The sequence below is a fragment of the Amborella trichopoda genome, chromosome 8, assembly GCF_054954075.1.
Source record: "Amborella trichopoda isolate Santa Cruz 75 chromosome 8, AtrichopodaSantaCruz75HAP2 v2.0, whole genome shotgun sequence".
Taxonomy (NCBI): Eukaryota; Viridiplantae; Streptophyta; class Magnoliopsida; order Amborellales; family Amborellaceae; genus Amborella; species Amborella trichopoda.
Window position 1 is genome coordinate 642,867 of NC_142343.1, and position 15,906 is coordinate 658,772.

General features: G+C 36.4%; 1 long non-coding RNA gene across 1 annotated transcript; it reads left to right on the forward strand.

The window, feature by feature from the left end:
* Positions 1-1,442: 1,442 nt before the first annotated feature.
* LOC18437944 (uncharacterized) lies at positions 1,443-13,551 on the forward strand. The gene is made up of 4 exons (XR_966792.3): positions 1,443-1,889; positions 2,325-2,443; positions 9,663-9,770; positions 13,525-13,551. It is a non-coding gene; the product is annotated as an uncharacterized LOC18437944 (long non-coding RNA).
* Positions 13,552-15,906: the final 2,355 nt, after the last annotated feature.

Genomic DNA, 15,906 nt, shown 5'->3' on the forward strand with positions numbered 1-15,906 from the left:
TAAAGTTCAAAAAATGATGTTAATCGAGCATATCTATAAATAATTCAAAAATTTGAAAATAAATAGTTCATATAATATGTTACAAAATACATTTTTTTCGTAACTTCAAATATTTAAATTTTATATCAAAGCATTTCAAGGTTGAGATCATCAATTTGAATTTTTTTTCAGTACGCGAATAATATTTTCCAATTGGGTTTTTAAGGTTAAAACAATATTTTTTGATTGATTTTTTAAGGTGTGATGTAATTCAATAAAATAAAGCTAACATCTTTTATAAATCTTTTATTTTATACAATAAAAAAAGTTTATACAAGGTGTCACCTTTATGCTACGGTAAGGTGCAATTCATAAATATGCGGAAAAAAAAAGTTGTTTTGATTAAGGAAACTATTCAAATTTAGCATATTGACTTCAATATATATATATATATAAAGCTTTAAATGTTGAATGTTTTTTTAGACCGTTTAATTCTAAGATTTTTAAATATTTAAAGATATGCTCGATGCACAATTTTTAAAGCTCTAATTTTCACAATTAGTATAAAAAAGTAGATTTTAACAATATTTTCAGCACCAAAAATTTGACTTACGGAACAACTTAGAGGAAGGAGTGCCTCTTTATACAAACGCCACCCTTTATATCCAATATATAGGGGAATTATTATACAAGGGTGAGTCCTGGACAATCAAATTAAGGCACGCCTTAAAAATTCACTGCAAGAGGTTGTTATGATGCTCAAAAATCTCAAATGGATAATTTCGACCTCAAGATGTATAGATATAAAAAAAAATGACTTAAAATCTTAGAAATAGTGCATCATATTAGCATTTGTTTGAAGGTCAATTTTCAAGATTTTTCGGTGTTAATAGATATATTACATATACACTATTTTCAAGCTTTAACTTTTGTAATTACATATAAAAATAAATTGTCAGGCTATCACAAAGATTTATCGCACTAATATGATATTTTTGGATATTATTTGAAGGTGTGCCTTACTTTATTTGTTTAGAGCCTCACCCTTATGCAAACCCCACTCATTTATAAGGGATGCCGTTTGTATAGAGCCAGGCTCAAAACAATCAAATTGGAACCCACCTTTAAATAGTATTGAGAAATGTAGTTCCAATATTGAAAATCTTTGTGATAGCTTTAAAAGATATTTTGATATTTAATTATAAAATTCAAAGCTTTAAAAATAATGTAGATCGAGTAGATCTATAAAAACTTGAAAATTAATCATAAAAAAATACGTTACAAAATACACTATTTCAAAAAATTCAAATCCATTTTTTTCTCATGTTCATACATGTTGACATCGAGGTGATAAATTTGAAGATATTTGAAATTTTTGAGATAAATTCTAATTTTATAGTTTAAAACCTCGGCTCTAAATAAACTTTTCCCTATATATATATTTTAGGTAATTCGACCCACCTTAGTGGCTTTGAGGTGCGCGACGATCTTAATGATGTTAATAGTTCACGTAGAGAGTCCCTTCCACTGCCAATCTCTAGGGCGTGTTTGATAACGTTTTCCTGGAAGTTGGAACTTATTACTACTCTTCATGTTTCGTGTTTGATAAAAAAAATGAGAGTTTAAATGGGAACTCCACGTACCGTTCATCTTTCTATTTCGCGTGTAAAAAAAGATCCGACCAAAAGTTCGGAACTTAAAATTGGAACTTCGTTTTGGAACTTCACCCCCGAACCCTACTTCTTCTTCTTCTTCTCTTTTCTTCGTTCCCATCTGCCCAACTTCGGCCGCTGAGCACCCCTCTCTTCGCAGCACGCCACTATCTGTGGCAGACCACTCTCTTCACACGTTGCCCTCGGTAGGGTTTACTCGGCTGTTCTTGAGCTCTGATTCTTGCTATTGATTTTGAGGTATGCTAGTGACTGTTATTCTCTCTGTGTTATTGACCTCTGTGTTTGTTCTTGAGCTCTTGAAGCAAAGAGCTCTTATTCTCTCTGTGTTATTGATCTTGAGGTATGCTATTGACTCTGATTTTCTTCATCGTTCTCTCTCTATCTCTTATTTGAGCTCTCATCCTTCCTATCGAGCTCTGATATGTGTTCTTCATCTTTCTCGTGGTATTTTCCCCCGACTGCCCTAACCACAACGAATAGTATTGATGTGTTTTATTTAATAAAATCAAAGTGAATAGCATACCTTTTATTTCTGATTTTACAGATTTTTCGCAACAGTGCGATCAGAGCTCAGTTACAAAAAAAATAGAGCTCATTTACAAACTGATTATTCGAACAGTTTGTAATAAAATATGAGTCTTTTTTTTTTGTGTGTATTTGGCGATTTTGCAGATTTTTCGCAACAGTCCAATAGATCAGAGCTCAGTTACAAAAAAAATAGAGCTCAGTTACAAAATAATCAGAGCTTAGAGGAAGGTCACTTCTATTCTCTGTCCTTTTTGCCCATAAAGGTACTCTCTTTCTCTCGCTAGAAATAATCTCTATGATGCTGGGGACTTTAGCTCTAAGTGCAGTACCATTTATCACTTGAGTAGGGCTAAGAGTTGGTTATCCAATATGATCTTATAAAATATCGATAAAATTTAAATTTAAATGGGCTTGAAACCAATACAGATTGTTGATTTTTTTTTTCTTTTTTAATTTGTGATAAGTGAATATGTTTTTTGCTCTGTGCTTCTTTCTTTGTACATGTAGCATTTGGGTATCTGTTTCATCTAATTTTCTGCACATTTTTGTGAAATTAATATATATATTGTAGAATATTTATGTGCTGTCATCTCAGTTGGCTTGAGGCTTTCTGATTGTTGCTTTTTAAGGGTTTCTCTCGTTAAGCTGTCTTTTAAATTGCTGGGCAGGAAAGGGGTAAAATCTAGGTAATAAATTTTGCTATTTTGTAATCTTATGTATATCATACTTACCAATTATTTATCGTATTTTTCCTTCTCTATTGATTGCGGTGTTTACATTATCACTGATTTATTCAACCAAAAACATCATTAAAGAACTTTCTACATTATTCTATTCAAATTGTTTCAGTCTGCTTTGTTGTCTTTTTTCTTTTTTGTTTCCCCCCTTTGTTCTTGGGAAAAAGTTGATATCCCCCACTATTTCCAAACTCACTGAATTGCGTGGATTTAATACCTTTGGTGTAATGGATGATAGAGTAAATTCCCCTAAAAAATTACTGAAAAGTATTTAAACAAACATTATTCATGATGCCATTACAAGAGTTAGTAGAGCATTGCTGTCTTGGAATGCGAGTGTCCTTGAACAGTTCACTTTTGGAATCATTTACATCATTTGTGGGCATAGAGGGTTCAGAGTTTAGGATCTGAGGTGGATGCATTTTAATCTCTCCATTGTGAAAGAGAATGGAGGTTCTAGTGTAGGATAAATGGGGAGGTTCTAGTGTAGGATAAATGGTCGCCAAAGTTTGTACATTTCAACTTCTAACTAATGATTCTGGCCTTTTCTAACTACTGTTACGTCTACTTTTTAAGTATATTTATGTTTCTCTAATATTTCTTCAAGGAATTGATGAAAAAACTGAATAAAGAATAAACAAGCAGCCATTTGGCTTCAAACCAGTGTACAACAAAAGAGCATAAAACAACATGCAGAATTGTAATGCACCTCTCTTGACGTTAAGAGGAGAATAGGCAAAAAGTTGGCAAGCATGTATTTTTTGTGGAAATCATGGGAGTTTCTTGAAACCATTGAGGATTTTTCCATATAGTGTTAGTGTTATACATGATGGTATGACCTGTGGAATGTCTTTGGGAGTCGGAGTAGGGTTAGATTAGAGAGATATTTTCCATTAAGAATCATCTAGGAGTTATCATTGAAGCCTTGTCTTGAGATCAGTACATTGAACAATTATCTATTTGGAACCTTGGATTGTCCTCATTAAAACTTGAGAGAAGGTGGCACATTTGATGAATTAGCTTCTCTTTAGGGAGAAATAACCTTTTTTTTTCTTTTCTTTTTTGTTAGTTGTTACTATGTTGATTGGAGGACTTATACATTCATCAAGATCTACTGGAAGGTCTTTACAAACGAAGACTTGTGCTTAAATAAGGAAAGAAACATCATCATCAAAGCCTTTTCCCCACTAATTGGGGTCGGGTACATGAACCCTGATCCGCCATTCTGTTCTATTAAGGGTCATACCCTCAATGAGACCATAAGTCCCAATATATTTTTTCACTACTTCCAACCAATGCATTTCGGGCCTACCCCTTGCTCTCTTTGAGCCTACCACTTGAACTAACTCCCATCTCCTAACAAGTGTTGTATTGTGTCTGTACCATACATGGCCAGCCCACCTAAATCTACTTTCTCTTATCTTATCGCCTATTGGTACTATACCTAAATTCTCTCGAATGTATTCATTTCGAATTCTATATTGTCTTGTCACTCATCCATCTCAACAGCCTCAACTCAGCTACACTCATTCTACAGGTATGTTGTTTTTTAACTACCCAACATTCCACCCCATAAAGTAAAGTTGTTCTCATAGTTGTCCTATAAAATTTGCCCTTCAGCTTCTTTAGTATGTGGCGAAAAGTGGATTGAACTAGCAAAGGGTAAGGATGGAACATGAATCTCAAGTGAGGTCATGGCTAACAATCCACACGGAACTCAGATCCACTTCATCCTTTGCAAGCCTTATCTGCCAAGCTATTGGCCTCTCCAAAGTCATGCTGAAAGACGCATCTAGCAGTGTTGTCCAACAAGTACATAGGTGTCTAGAGATTCAACCTGAAAGGTCGACATGGTTGGTCATGTCCTTACAATCATTTATGTAATTAAATTATATTACTAGTATGTATAATATAATATTCTATATTTTTTCACATATGAAGTGGTTGGGGAGGTGATAGAGCTGACAGTTCTTGCCCAAAACTGTCTGAGTTCTTCCAACAATATCGCAAGCACTTTAATTTTTTGATATACTTCAATGTCGTCAGGTGTTGACATGCGACACTAGCCATAAATTGGAATGTCAAGGTAGTAGTGGCATCTAGTGGTATCACATAACCAAATTCTCTTTTAAATGTTTGCTAGCAAGGTGAGGGAGCCCCCTCTTGAAGCGCAATGATAATTTTGGGAGTCTCCCTCAACAATTAATGGTGCAGACAATGATGTCAAAAAGAGCCTCAACCCTGTAAATAAACCAGTTGCCTCAGCTGCTGTGGCATAGTGAATCCAATAGGCCAAAAAGGATAGCTCGACGCACCAATATGCTCTCCGAGACGCCGTCCATATCGTAAGATTTTTTTTGGAATCCGTTAACTTTGTATTAAGAGAAGAGATTACAATATACAAAAACTCTGTCACCTATGTGCATTGATTCTAAAAATGAGAAAAGAAAAACCAGAAAAGATACAAGTGTAGCCATTACAAAATCTTTAGAGAAACAAAAACCAAAAAGTTCCAGTAAGCAAAGTTAGGGTGCAGGCAGCAGAGCTCCTTGTTTAGCTAGAGTGTCGGCCACTTGATTGGCCTCCCTCCATGTATATATCCATGAAACTTGAATAGACCTACAAATGTTGAAAATCTCGTCAAAGATGGACCGGAGTCTCCAAGGCAGGGGGGTCTCATTGGAAGCCCAAGCAATGACATTTTGGAAATCCCCTTCTACGTCAAGGACGGAGCTCCAAACAGGGTTGAAATTTCTAAGGCCTTCCAAAAGGTTATGGGCTTCTGCCATAGTAGCATCTTCTATTCTGATGTGGGAAGTTTATTGGAAGAGCGATATACCCAAGTTATTTATTTAGATTCCCCCAATACCTCCCGGACCCGGGTTGCCAAGGGAACAATCGTCAAAGTTAAGTTTGGTTTGGCCTAGTACAGGAGGTCTCCAAAGAGGAACGACAGACCTGTCTCGGACAGGGGAAGAGAATAGTGTGCCAATTTCAGGGGACGTCGGATGTAGAGAAGGAGTTGAAGAGTTTGCCGTTGGTAGCCCAGAAAATGACCAGCGATTTGATAGACTCCAACACTTGAAAAGGTTGACGATACTGCCCCTTGAAGATCCTATTGTTTCTTTCTTTATAGATAGACCACTAGGTGGCTATATTGAGGCCTTCCATAGCAGTGCGCCAGATTTGGGCCACGGGAGATGAGAAGCTAGTTGGACAAGAGAGGGTACCGAAGGTGGAGTCACCCACCACCATCCAAAGAGCTGGAGCAACTGCTCCCAAAGGATACTCGCAAAGGGGCAGTGAATAAACAGATGGGGGTTGTTTTCTTCATTCGCTGCACACATGATGCGCCCCATATCGTAAGAGTTGGGTTACCTTTTGAGGTCTGATCGAAATTGAGCTCCATCTTTTTCTCATCAATCAAACACAGGGGAACACATGTTGGGAAATGCCACGATATTTTGCGTGGTCATTTATAAGGGCTCTACCGAAAGTGGCTAGCAAACCAAATGCTGTAGCTCTCAGAGGCCTGGTATATAGATCTAATATATCTCAGCGAATGAGGCTCACAGACTGATCTCTGCTATAATATGTGCGAGAGGATTCACAGAAAGCCCCTATCTATGTGTCCTAAACACCCAGTCAGGCTTGGTAGCTATGCAAACAAGGTTTGACATTCCTAGTCCCTGTGTCCTTTGAAATTAGGATGTAACACTATCCTTTGACCACTCCATTCATCCTGAAAAAGGGCTTGCTAAACTCACAACCTTAGGAAACCATAGTTGCTAAGCTCACAACCTTAGGAAACCCTAGTTGCTAAACCTTATGATACCCTAGTTACTAAACCATAGTTGCCAAACTCACAACCCTAGGGAACCATAGTTGCTAAACTCACAACCTTAGGAACCATAGTTGCTAAACTCACAACCTTAGGAAACCTTAGGAAACCATAGTTGCTAAACTCACATCCTGAAAAGGGGCTTGCTAAACTCACATCCTGAAAAAGGGCTTGCTAAACTCACAACCTTAGGAAACCATAGTTGCTAAACTCACAACCTTAGGAAACCATAGTTAGTATTTCAAAGAATATGAGGGTCCGCTGCGAATCTATGTGCTCCGCGAGAATCTCACTATCTTAGCCTACCTGGAACGGACCCCAAGTAATCTCTCTCCACCCCCAGCGAACTCGACCTACTTGACACCCTTACTCTCCACCAAATCCTCTCTCTTCCATATGCCCCACTTCATGGAGGCCACCAATGCCGCTTGCTTAGAAGGGCATGATTTTTAGTTTGCAGCCTTCTAGTTCCAAGACCTCCAAGTCTCCAACCAGCCCTGAAATTACAGACACACACGCCCACTTAACTAAACTGAACTCTTTCATCTCAGTGTTCCCTTACCATAACAAATCCCTAACTTGTTGGCAACAACACGGCATTTGATAGAGAGACATAGAATTACTCTTCTAAAGTTTGTTGTTAGTATTTCAAAGAATATGAGGGACTTTAATGAGAGGCAGTTAGCTAACAAATATCCGTCATGTCTTCTAGGTTTTTATTCCATTCACAAAATGCTAAGGAAAAAAATTTGATGGTGATTGTTAGTAATTTGAGATCAAGGCCACCTCTAAGTTCTTTATTGTGCAGGTCATATTGGAAATATGATGCCACCTCTATGTCTCTTTAGGTTGAATATGCAGTTCATCATCATCATTGTCCGAGCATTATCCCAACTATTTGGGGTTGGCTACACAAATCCTGTGCTGCTATTTGTTGGATCAAGATTGTAAATGCTATATAGATGCTTACAACAAGAACCTTATTCAAAATGAGATTCCAAAAATTTTTCAGCCACAAGGAACCCATCCAAGATACACTAATCCTTCATAAAACTCCAAGAGAGACCTTTGTATGATGTTTTTTTTGGGTAGAGACTGTTGTATGATTTCCCTATTCCTCACTAATAGAATCATGGCAATGAACTAGTTACTTGCATGGACTATCCACGAAGCAAATCAGCGTAAATTCCTAATATGAACCGCATAGTCAACCAACTCCACCATTGCCGGTCCCAAGCCTGGACGAGAAAGGAGGAGGGTTGTGTAGGTTGGCATCTACAAGAGCACATGTACATGTTTATGTGCATATGTTGTTGTTCAGGCATGTCTATGTGTGTTTGTGTGTGCTCGTGGACACAATTAGATGTATATAGCCAGAAAACCTCTTTGAAAGAGATATTCATTATACTTGGATGCTGTATATGAATGTTCAATTGTCAGTTTTATTTGACTTGTTTATATATGTCAATATATAATTACTTGGATGCTGTATATGAATGTTCAATTGTCAGTTTTATTTGACTTGTTTACATATGTCAATGTATAATTAGTTTATGTATCATCTTTTACTTTAAACCTTACGAACACCAATTTCAATTTAACATGAATATATTTATGAGATTCATTGTTGTGTAATGTCTTGTGAACTGGATGTTTACTTACTTTAAGAGTGATAAAGAGTCCTTTTAATTAGTCTAGGTTTATAAGTTGTGAACAACACAACTTCATACACAGCCCACTCTATGGGGCATTTGGTGCGGGGTCGATAGCCACAGAATGTTGTGCCACTTGCATATAAAAAATGGATATTTTTGGGGATAAATCAGAACTACAAAAAGCTTTTCCACCCTTATCCCAAGTAGAATGGTTTGGTTTCGTGCATCGAGTTGGTGATACATTTAGGAATATCTGTTCATAGTGGAGATTTGACGCTTGATTTCTGAAATGCCAAGATATGGATACAGATACTGATGTGGATACGGGGGTGAGAACATGACTTTGCATGTCCCAAAATGCAGGACATGAATAGAGATACAAGCATTTATTTGGCATTTTGCTAAATATATAGGACCTAACAATCTATCATGTATTTTTATTTATATTAATGTTTATGTTCATATTATATGTCAAAGATATCATATATTATTACACGTATCCTAGGATTATCATTTTTGGTACTGGTGTTGTATTATGTGCACATTAAGCATGCAGAATTATCTAGGTATCTTAGCTTGAACTAATGTTTTAAAGTTTAACCTTGGGTCGGGACTTGCTAGGGTTCCAAGCAGTATCAAAGTGAATAGACTCAGCTGAGTTTGGATTGGCCATTTCTGTGGTTAAAAACCGACCTAAAAGACCTGAAAATGGCTGGGCTCAGAGAGTCTCATTTACGCAAGGTGACTTGGGCAATTCCTGAGTCAAACTCTCAAAGTTTCTATACACTGGCTTCAATTGCAAAGCTTGAAATAATATGTGCTTGAATCTAGTCTTTTTTATTTTTGTTTTTTGATGAAGTCAACTTGTTGAATCTAGTCTTTTTTGTTGTTGCTTTTTCCAAATAGATGGAATTCTCATGTCACGATGTTGTCCTGAGCACAGCAGCATTTGAGAAAAGCATGTGTCATTGATATGCTGTTGCATTGAATTCACTAATTATGTTAATTGATGGATTGATCAAAAAAAAAAATGTTAATTCATGGAATTCTTTTCAAATACATGCATAGATCTGTGTATCCCATAGAATTCATTAGTTATTTTAATCAATGGACCCTCTGATTGTTATGTTTACCAGTTGTTTTTATCTTGTTTCACTCCTCACCTTGAATTTTCTTGTTTCTCACACCATTGAGTTGTAGGAGCCATGAAGGTGAGGTCCTCAGTTAAGAAGCTATGTGAATTTTGTAGGATTATCCGTCGCCGAGGGATAGTTCGTGTACTGTGCACTGCTAATCCCAAGCATAAGCAAAGGCAAGGGATGTCTACCTTTGCTTATGAAGGTCCTCTGCCTCCCCTGTATGTATTTTTTTGCTTCACTGTTTTTTTTTTTTATATTTTTTCAATTCGTAACTGTTCCATTAAGTTGATTTGGCTTCTGAATCTTTTGTTTCCATTAGCATATAAGTACTTAGAATTCTCTTCTTTACGCAAAAATAATTAATTCATGAATGGTTGTCTTCATACATCGTTAGTACAAGCATGCTTTTCGACATTCTCTAGAAAGGATTACTAAGTGGTTCTTGGTGGAGGGCGTACGCATAACATGCTTTGCAGATGTCCAGCTCATCAATGTGATAATGAAGGGATGTTAATTTGAAGAGAGAGCATGACACTTTTGAATTAGTTAATGTTTTTCATTTTGTCTAGGTAACTATTTGTGTAAAGCTGCGGCAATCAAACCCTTAAAATAAGGAGAACCTTGTTCAGTGAATGTCATAAAATCCCTTTGACCAGGTTTTATTCAGGTTTTATTCAGAAACCCTTTGATCAACATATTTTTGTCACGTCAAAGGCTTCGCCATGATCTGCTTTTCTTGACTGGTCATCCATCATGATTGACCCAAGTTGCTGAGTCTGAAACTCATTGCTTCAGGTTGCTCTTTAGCTCAGGAATTGATGAAAGTTAACTTTGTTCTCTTTATTTCTCAATTTCTGAACTATAAGTGCATCAGAGCCAGGACCCTCTTTAGTTTTACGTTGCAACTTCTCTTCTTGCGTCTGTCTGTGAGAGTGCAAGTCCTAAAGTTTCATCGACAGCAAAAAGTTGCAAGGAAGATTTTGAGATTACATCTACAGCATCCAATCCCTTCATGTTGTGTTGATTATGTTGGAATTATCAACAACTCCATATTTGTGGAGCCTCCTTGATCAATTATGACATTTTCTTGATTTTCCATGGCCTTAGAATGCCTGTTTCTTATATTATCGACATATCGGTTTTGCAGTATATTGTCCAAGCCCCATTCTTCTCATGTTTTTTCTCAAATATCTCCACTGCTTGCACATTTGTTGTTAAATACATTCGCATCCCTCTAACCCTGTGTGCTGTATCTCTCTCACCATGTTTACTGCAGCTAACCTTATTGGGCACAGTTCATGGAGCTGAAAGCTGTATTGGAGCTCTGGTTCCCAATAAACAAAAAATTACTTGATAGCTTCCCACTAAATTTGATGTTCTTCTACGATCCTCTGCCTATCTGACTACCTAAATAGAAACTCTTGAAAGCGTTCTAATTAAAGCCTACCTTAAGTCTGCTAAAATTCACAGATTTGGGATTTTTAAATATTTTTGGAACTTATGGGCATGAGTGCTTGAACAGGTAATGAGCATTTTAAAGTCAATATAAGAACTGTAAATTGTTACTTTTCGATCATTCTACCTCCCATTTTACTTGTCCTTTACATATCCACATTTTTACAGATCATCTTTTACTAGTTTATCTTCGATTCATTTTGAAGCCGCAGTGGGCAGGGCTGGGGATTGTGAGGAAATTATCATTAATATATAGAGAAATTTTCTAGCTTATAAGACATGTCTAGCTTGTGGGTCGCTGGGTATGAGAGATGGTGCGCAGAAGTTGGGACCACGGATCTCTGAAGCTGTTTACCTAGTGACTAAGCATATGGTAATTGGATTGGGTTTGGGTTTGACTCATAATTGTGGGAACCTTGGGGTAAGGCTGTGGTTCCACCTTCGGAACTCGATCCTGCTGTTCCTCCAGGGGATCTAGCTGGATTTAGAGAAATAGGGATCTCGCTCAATAAGATGGGATCTCGGTGTGCATGCTTGAAGCATCCCTCCAAGGAGAGGAGCTATCCTACTAATTGAACTACTGCTCCTCTCCTTAATATTATAGATTATTTGATTGTCTTTAGAATATGTTAAACTGTGGTACATATCACTTCATGTTATGCTAGAATTATGGTACTACAATTTAATATCATAGTAAGCCTGTAATATTATTAAACTGTATTATTATAGTAAATTGGAATACTATAACTGTGGCATTAGCAATAAGCTAAGGTGTATGATAATGGATCATTCAGGCATTGGCTTGATCCTAATTTTATTATATACTATTAACTGATATTGTTTTATGTATAGTTGAGCTTAGATCCTTAAACCCAGGGAGCTTCCACCCTATGGGGATTCAACGTTCCCTGAATTGATCCCGCTCTTGAACCAGCTCCGCCTCCAACAACTTTGGTTTGACTTCTAGGCACCCTTGAAGCCTATGCCTACATACCCAAAACCCATTGTTCTCTTCTTTGCCTTTGGAGGTTGTTTGATTTTGATTAGAAGGATGTTGCTAAAGCACTTGGGATCAAGCTTTCAAGAAACGGTTTAAATTTATAGAAGACTTTGCTAGGTCAGTGAGTAGATGTTTGGGAGCTCTCTTGTTGATAGTTGCACGGTCTGGTTTTGATCTGGCCCCCATATTTCAGTGGTCCTCCTTTTTATTTAGGTTTAGGGAATTCTTAAACAAGATGAAACGTATAGGTTCCGGGGGTTAGGGCGGTGTCCACACTTGACTCTTTTTGTAGTCAAGTCATTTGCCACTGAGATCCACCAGATCTAGGGCCACTAGGGGTACACTTTGACAACAAAGGATATAACTATTTTCCCAAGCATTCGGCTCTTCTAATAATTTCATAAGATCATCACTGGGCTTTGTTTCTAGTTCGCAAGGTCAGCCTCAGAGAAACAAGTGTTCAATGGCATCTCAAAAGTGCAACACCAAGATTCTTTTTTCATTTCCTTGATTTTCAATGGTGTAATTGAAGTAACTTGGGGGCACATCTGAAATACTTGTACCTCAGTGTCTTGACTTTCACTGCCCTTGTACATAAGGTACTTATCATTTGTGCAAGTTGATGGCAAAATTTGGAGTTTAAGAGTCTTGAATGCAGCTATCAAATTTTTTAGTATGAGGAGTACCATAGCCAGGCCCATCAAAAACGGAAAAACTAAAAAAGTCTTATAGCCGATCATCTCAAGGTTTGAATAATCATATGCATGGTTATTTGTGAGCTATCTATTGCTCAGGATTTATAATTTGATTCTGGAAAACAGCATTCAAGAGCAAATATTGCTCTCAGACCAAGAAACTATGTCTCCCATGTGGGCCCAGTATACCATGTTGAAATTCTTAAGTGATTTACGTAAAGCATCAGAATGCCTCGTAACAGTTCCTAAATTCCGTTTCAGGTACATAGTTATAAGACAATGATCTGATACGAACAAGTTACAAGTGAAATAGACAAGAGCGAGTAGAGTAGTTAGTGACTTCCTTCGCTTCCCTTTGAATTTGATATAAATACTTCCTTGGACTTTAAGCCAATGTTCTCCCAATGCAAATTCTTACCACTTCCAACGCAAATTCTTTTATGTTCTCTCAACACAAATTCTGACCACTTTGGCACTATTCTAATTTATTACACTTCTCTATGCACTCCGACACTTCCAGACATGAGGGGCCATTTAAAAGTTTACAGAGCACAAGGCTGGGGTCTGAACCCAGGATGTCTTGTGCCATGTTCATGCGGTCTGCCCCTGCATCATCCACATTTAAGTATAATAAGTATGAACTCTTTATTATATGTACATTAAAAATGTACTACTTTATCATGCGGACATGTCTTCCTGTGTCTTGATTTTAGGCCACTGCTTCTGACACTTAGACACATTGAGTTTGGATACCCATGTCAGCGTCTAGGTGACATAGCAGAAGAAAGAAGATATAATACTTGTATATTTGGCTTCTTGCAGCATCTCTGAGAGTGCTAGTTCACAGCAAAATTTATCATCCAATGAAGGCTCCAAGGTAGGTCTGGCCTCCCTTCTGTCCAAAGAGGATGATTAAGTGTTGTCTTCTTGGTGGCTTTGACAGCTAAAAAGTAAAAAGGTAGTTGGGTACTGAATGAGAGGATTGCAGAAGACTGTTTAATTGATGAGGAAGACTGTTAAGTTTTGATTCCTAGCAAAAATATTTCCTTCCTAATGATCCATGGTTCTATGAGGGATCTACTTGTATATTTTTTTTCCCTATAACATCTAATCATTTTCCGAAAGTTTATTGTATTCCTGCTTGTACTGATGCATAGCCAAACACTTGGGAAAGATTTCATTTTTTGGTTTCTTTTGGGTATTGCATAAGCAGCCTGGTCCTTGTCTACATTTATAAAAAGGGTAAAAATACATAAATTTCCGTTTGATCGGGGTCTATGCCCCCTCTGTCTCTCTCTTTGTCGGAAGAAAATCCTAATGACTAGGGAATCCAGTATAAGTTGATAAAGAAGAGACAAAAACTAGTACGCAAGTCTTTTCTTTTGATTAAATAAAGAAAGAAACCTGCTCTTACCTAAGATACATGTTGGTTCAATTTATCATTCAAGATATTTATTGGTTCAATTTATCATTCTTTTGTCATTTTCAGTGTTAAAAATTAGTTTAAAAATATATTTCAAAAATAAATCATTAAGGGTAGCCGTATTTCTACATATGAGTCCAGGGACTCATAGCAACCGTGTCCTTAAAAGTATAACTAGCCACCACTGTTCTCTCTCTAGCTATTGTCTGGATATTTTAGGAGTACTGAATAATAACCCTGATCCAGTGCATCGTGGTATACTTCCCTAAAGAATAATTCTAAATAAAAGCTGGATAGTGATATATTTTTACCTCAATAAATCTTAAGAAAAGTTTCCTGCATGATTTTGTTGCAAGGGATTGTATACAATGAGGCTGTTACCTTTTATGATGATAGACACCCTACGATGTATACTTAAAGTTGAACAATTAGGGTTTTTCATTTATTTACATGAAACTTAAGAGGATAATTTTCTTAAAATTTGAGGGAACTACATTTGTTCTGACAGTTAGGGGTGATTGTAATTTTTTATGTAAAACACAAACAATATTATACTTTTTGTGATGAAAATATCTGACGTCCATATCACTCCTTTGACAATTAGCAATTATTGTTTCTCCCAACTATTCGATTTGAATTTAATCAAGTTTTGACTAAAGATTTGTTTAATCTTATTCTATATAATTTTGTTTGGTGGTCCTTTTTCACTTAAAACCACAAAATCACTAAAGCTTGCCCATAACTTGTGATTTTGCATCGTACACATGTTTCTAATCTTTACCAATCTTATACCCTGCGTTTTAAAACTCGACCGAGGCAACTCGGACTTGGCCGAGTAACTCGGCTTCACCATATAAACAAGGTGAGTTTTGGGCAAGTCAACTGTACATCATATGTTTTTTAGTTTATGTATATTAATACCTCAATTCTAAGTCATATGTATGATGGTGTTTTTGTTATTTTTTTGATATTTTTGTTAGTACTACCATCTAAAGTTCAAACATATCAGGTTTGATTCCCCAGGGCAGCCACTTTTTGAAAAAATGCCCTAGTTCTTCTCTTTGGAATTTAAAAAAAAAAATTAGACAGGTGGCATATTTTCACGGAAAGCAATAACCAACGATGATAAAAATGTAAGAGGTATAATATATATTAGTGAATTTATCTTCTTTTTCTTAAAAAAATGAACAGATTTTAAGCGATTTATTTGGACTCGCCTGAGTAATTGCCTTGGCCGGGGCCTAGTACTTTGGCCAAGTCGATTTTTTGAACATTACTTATACCTTATCATGCATTTGCACATTTAATCAGGATATCATTGATACAATTAGAAAGTAAAAAAAAAATAATCCGCACATTTAACCAGGACATCATTGATACAATTAGAAAATAAAATAAAAACAATCCTTGACAGATTAAATATCCTTTGGTGGAATTTTTTTTCATGTGGGTGGGATAAGGGCCATGAATATTTCTAAAAGGCTTATGCTCCTGCATGAGCATAATATACATACTCTCTTGAGTAAAACCGGGGCTAAAAAACTCATTCTCATGTTACCATCTAGAGAACCAATTCACAAAATGAATGAATGAATGCCTGAAAAAAAAAAAGAATGAATAAATAAATAAATAAAAATTCATGAAAATTCTTATCACTTTATATTTGTTGTCTATATCATCATCATTATAAGAAGCCGATCTCAACTATTTGGAAGTGGTTATCGAATATATATATATATATATATAATCATTTTAATTTTGTATTTTGCGCGTGGCCCACT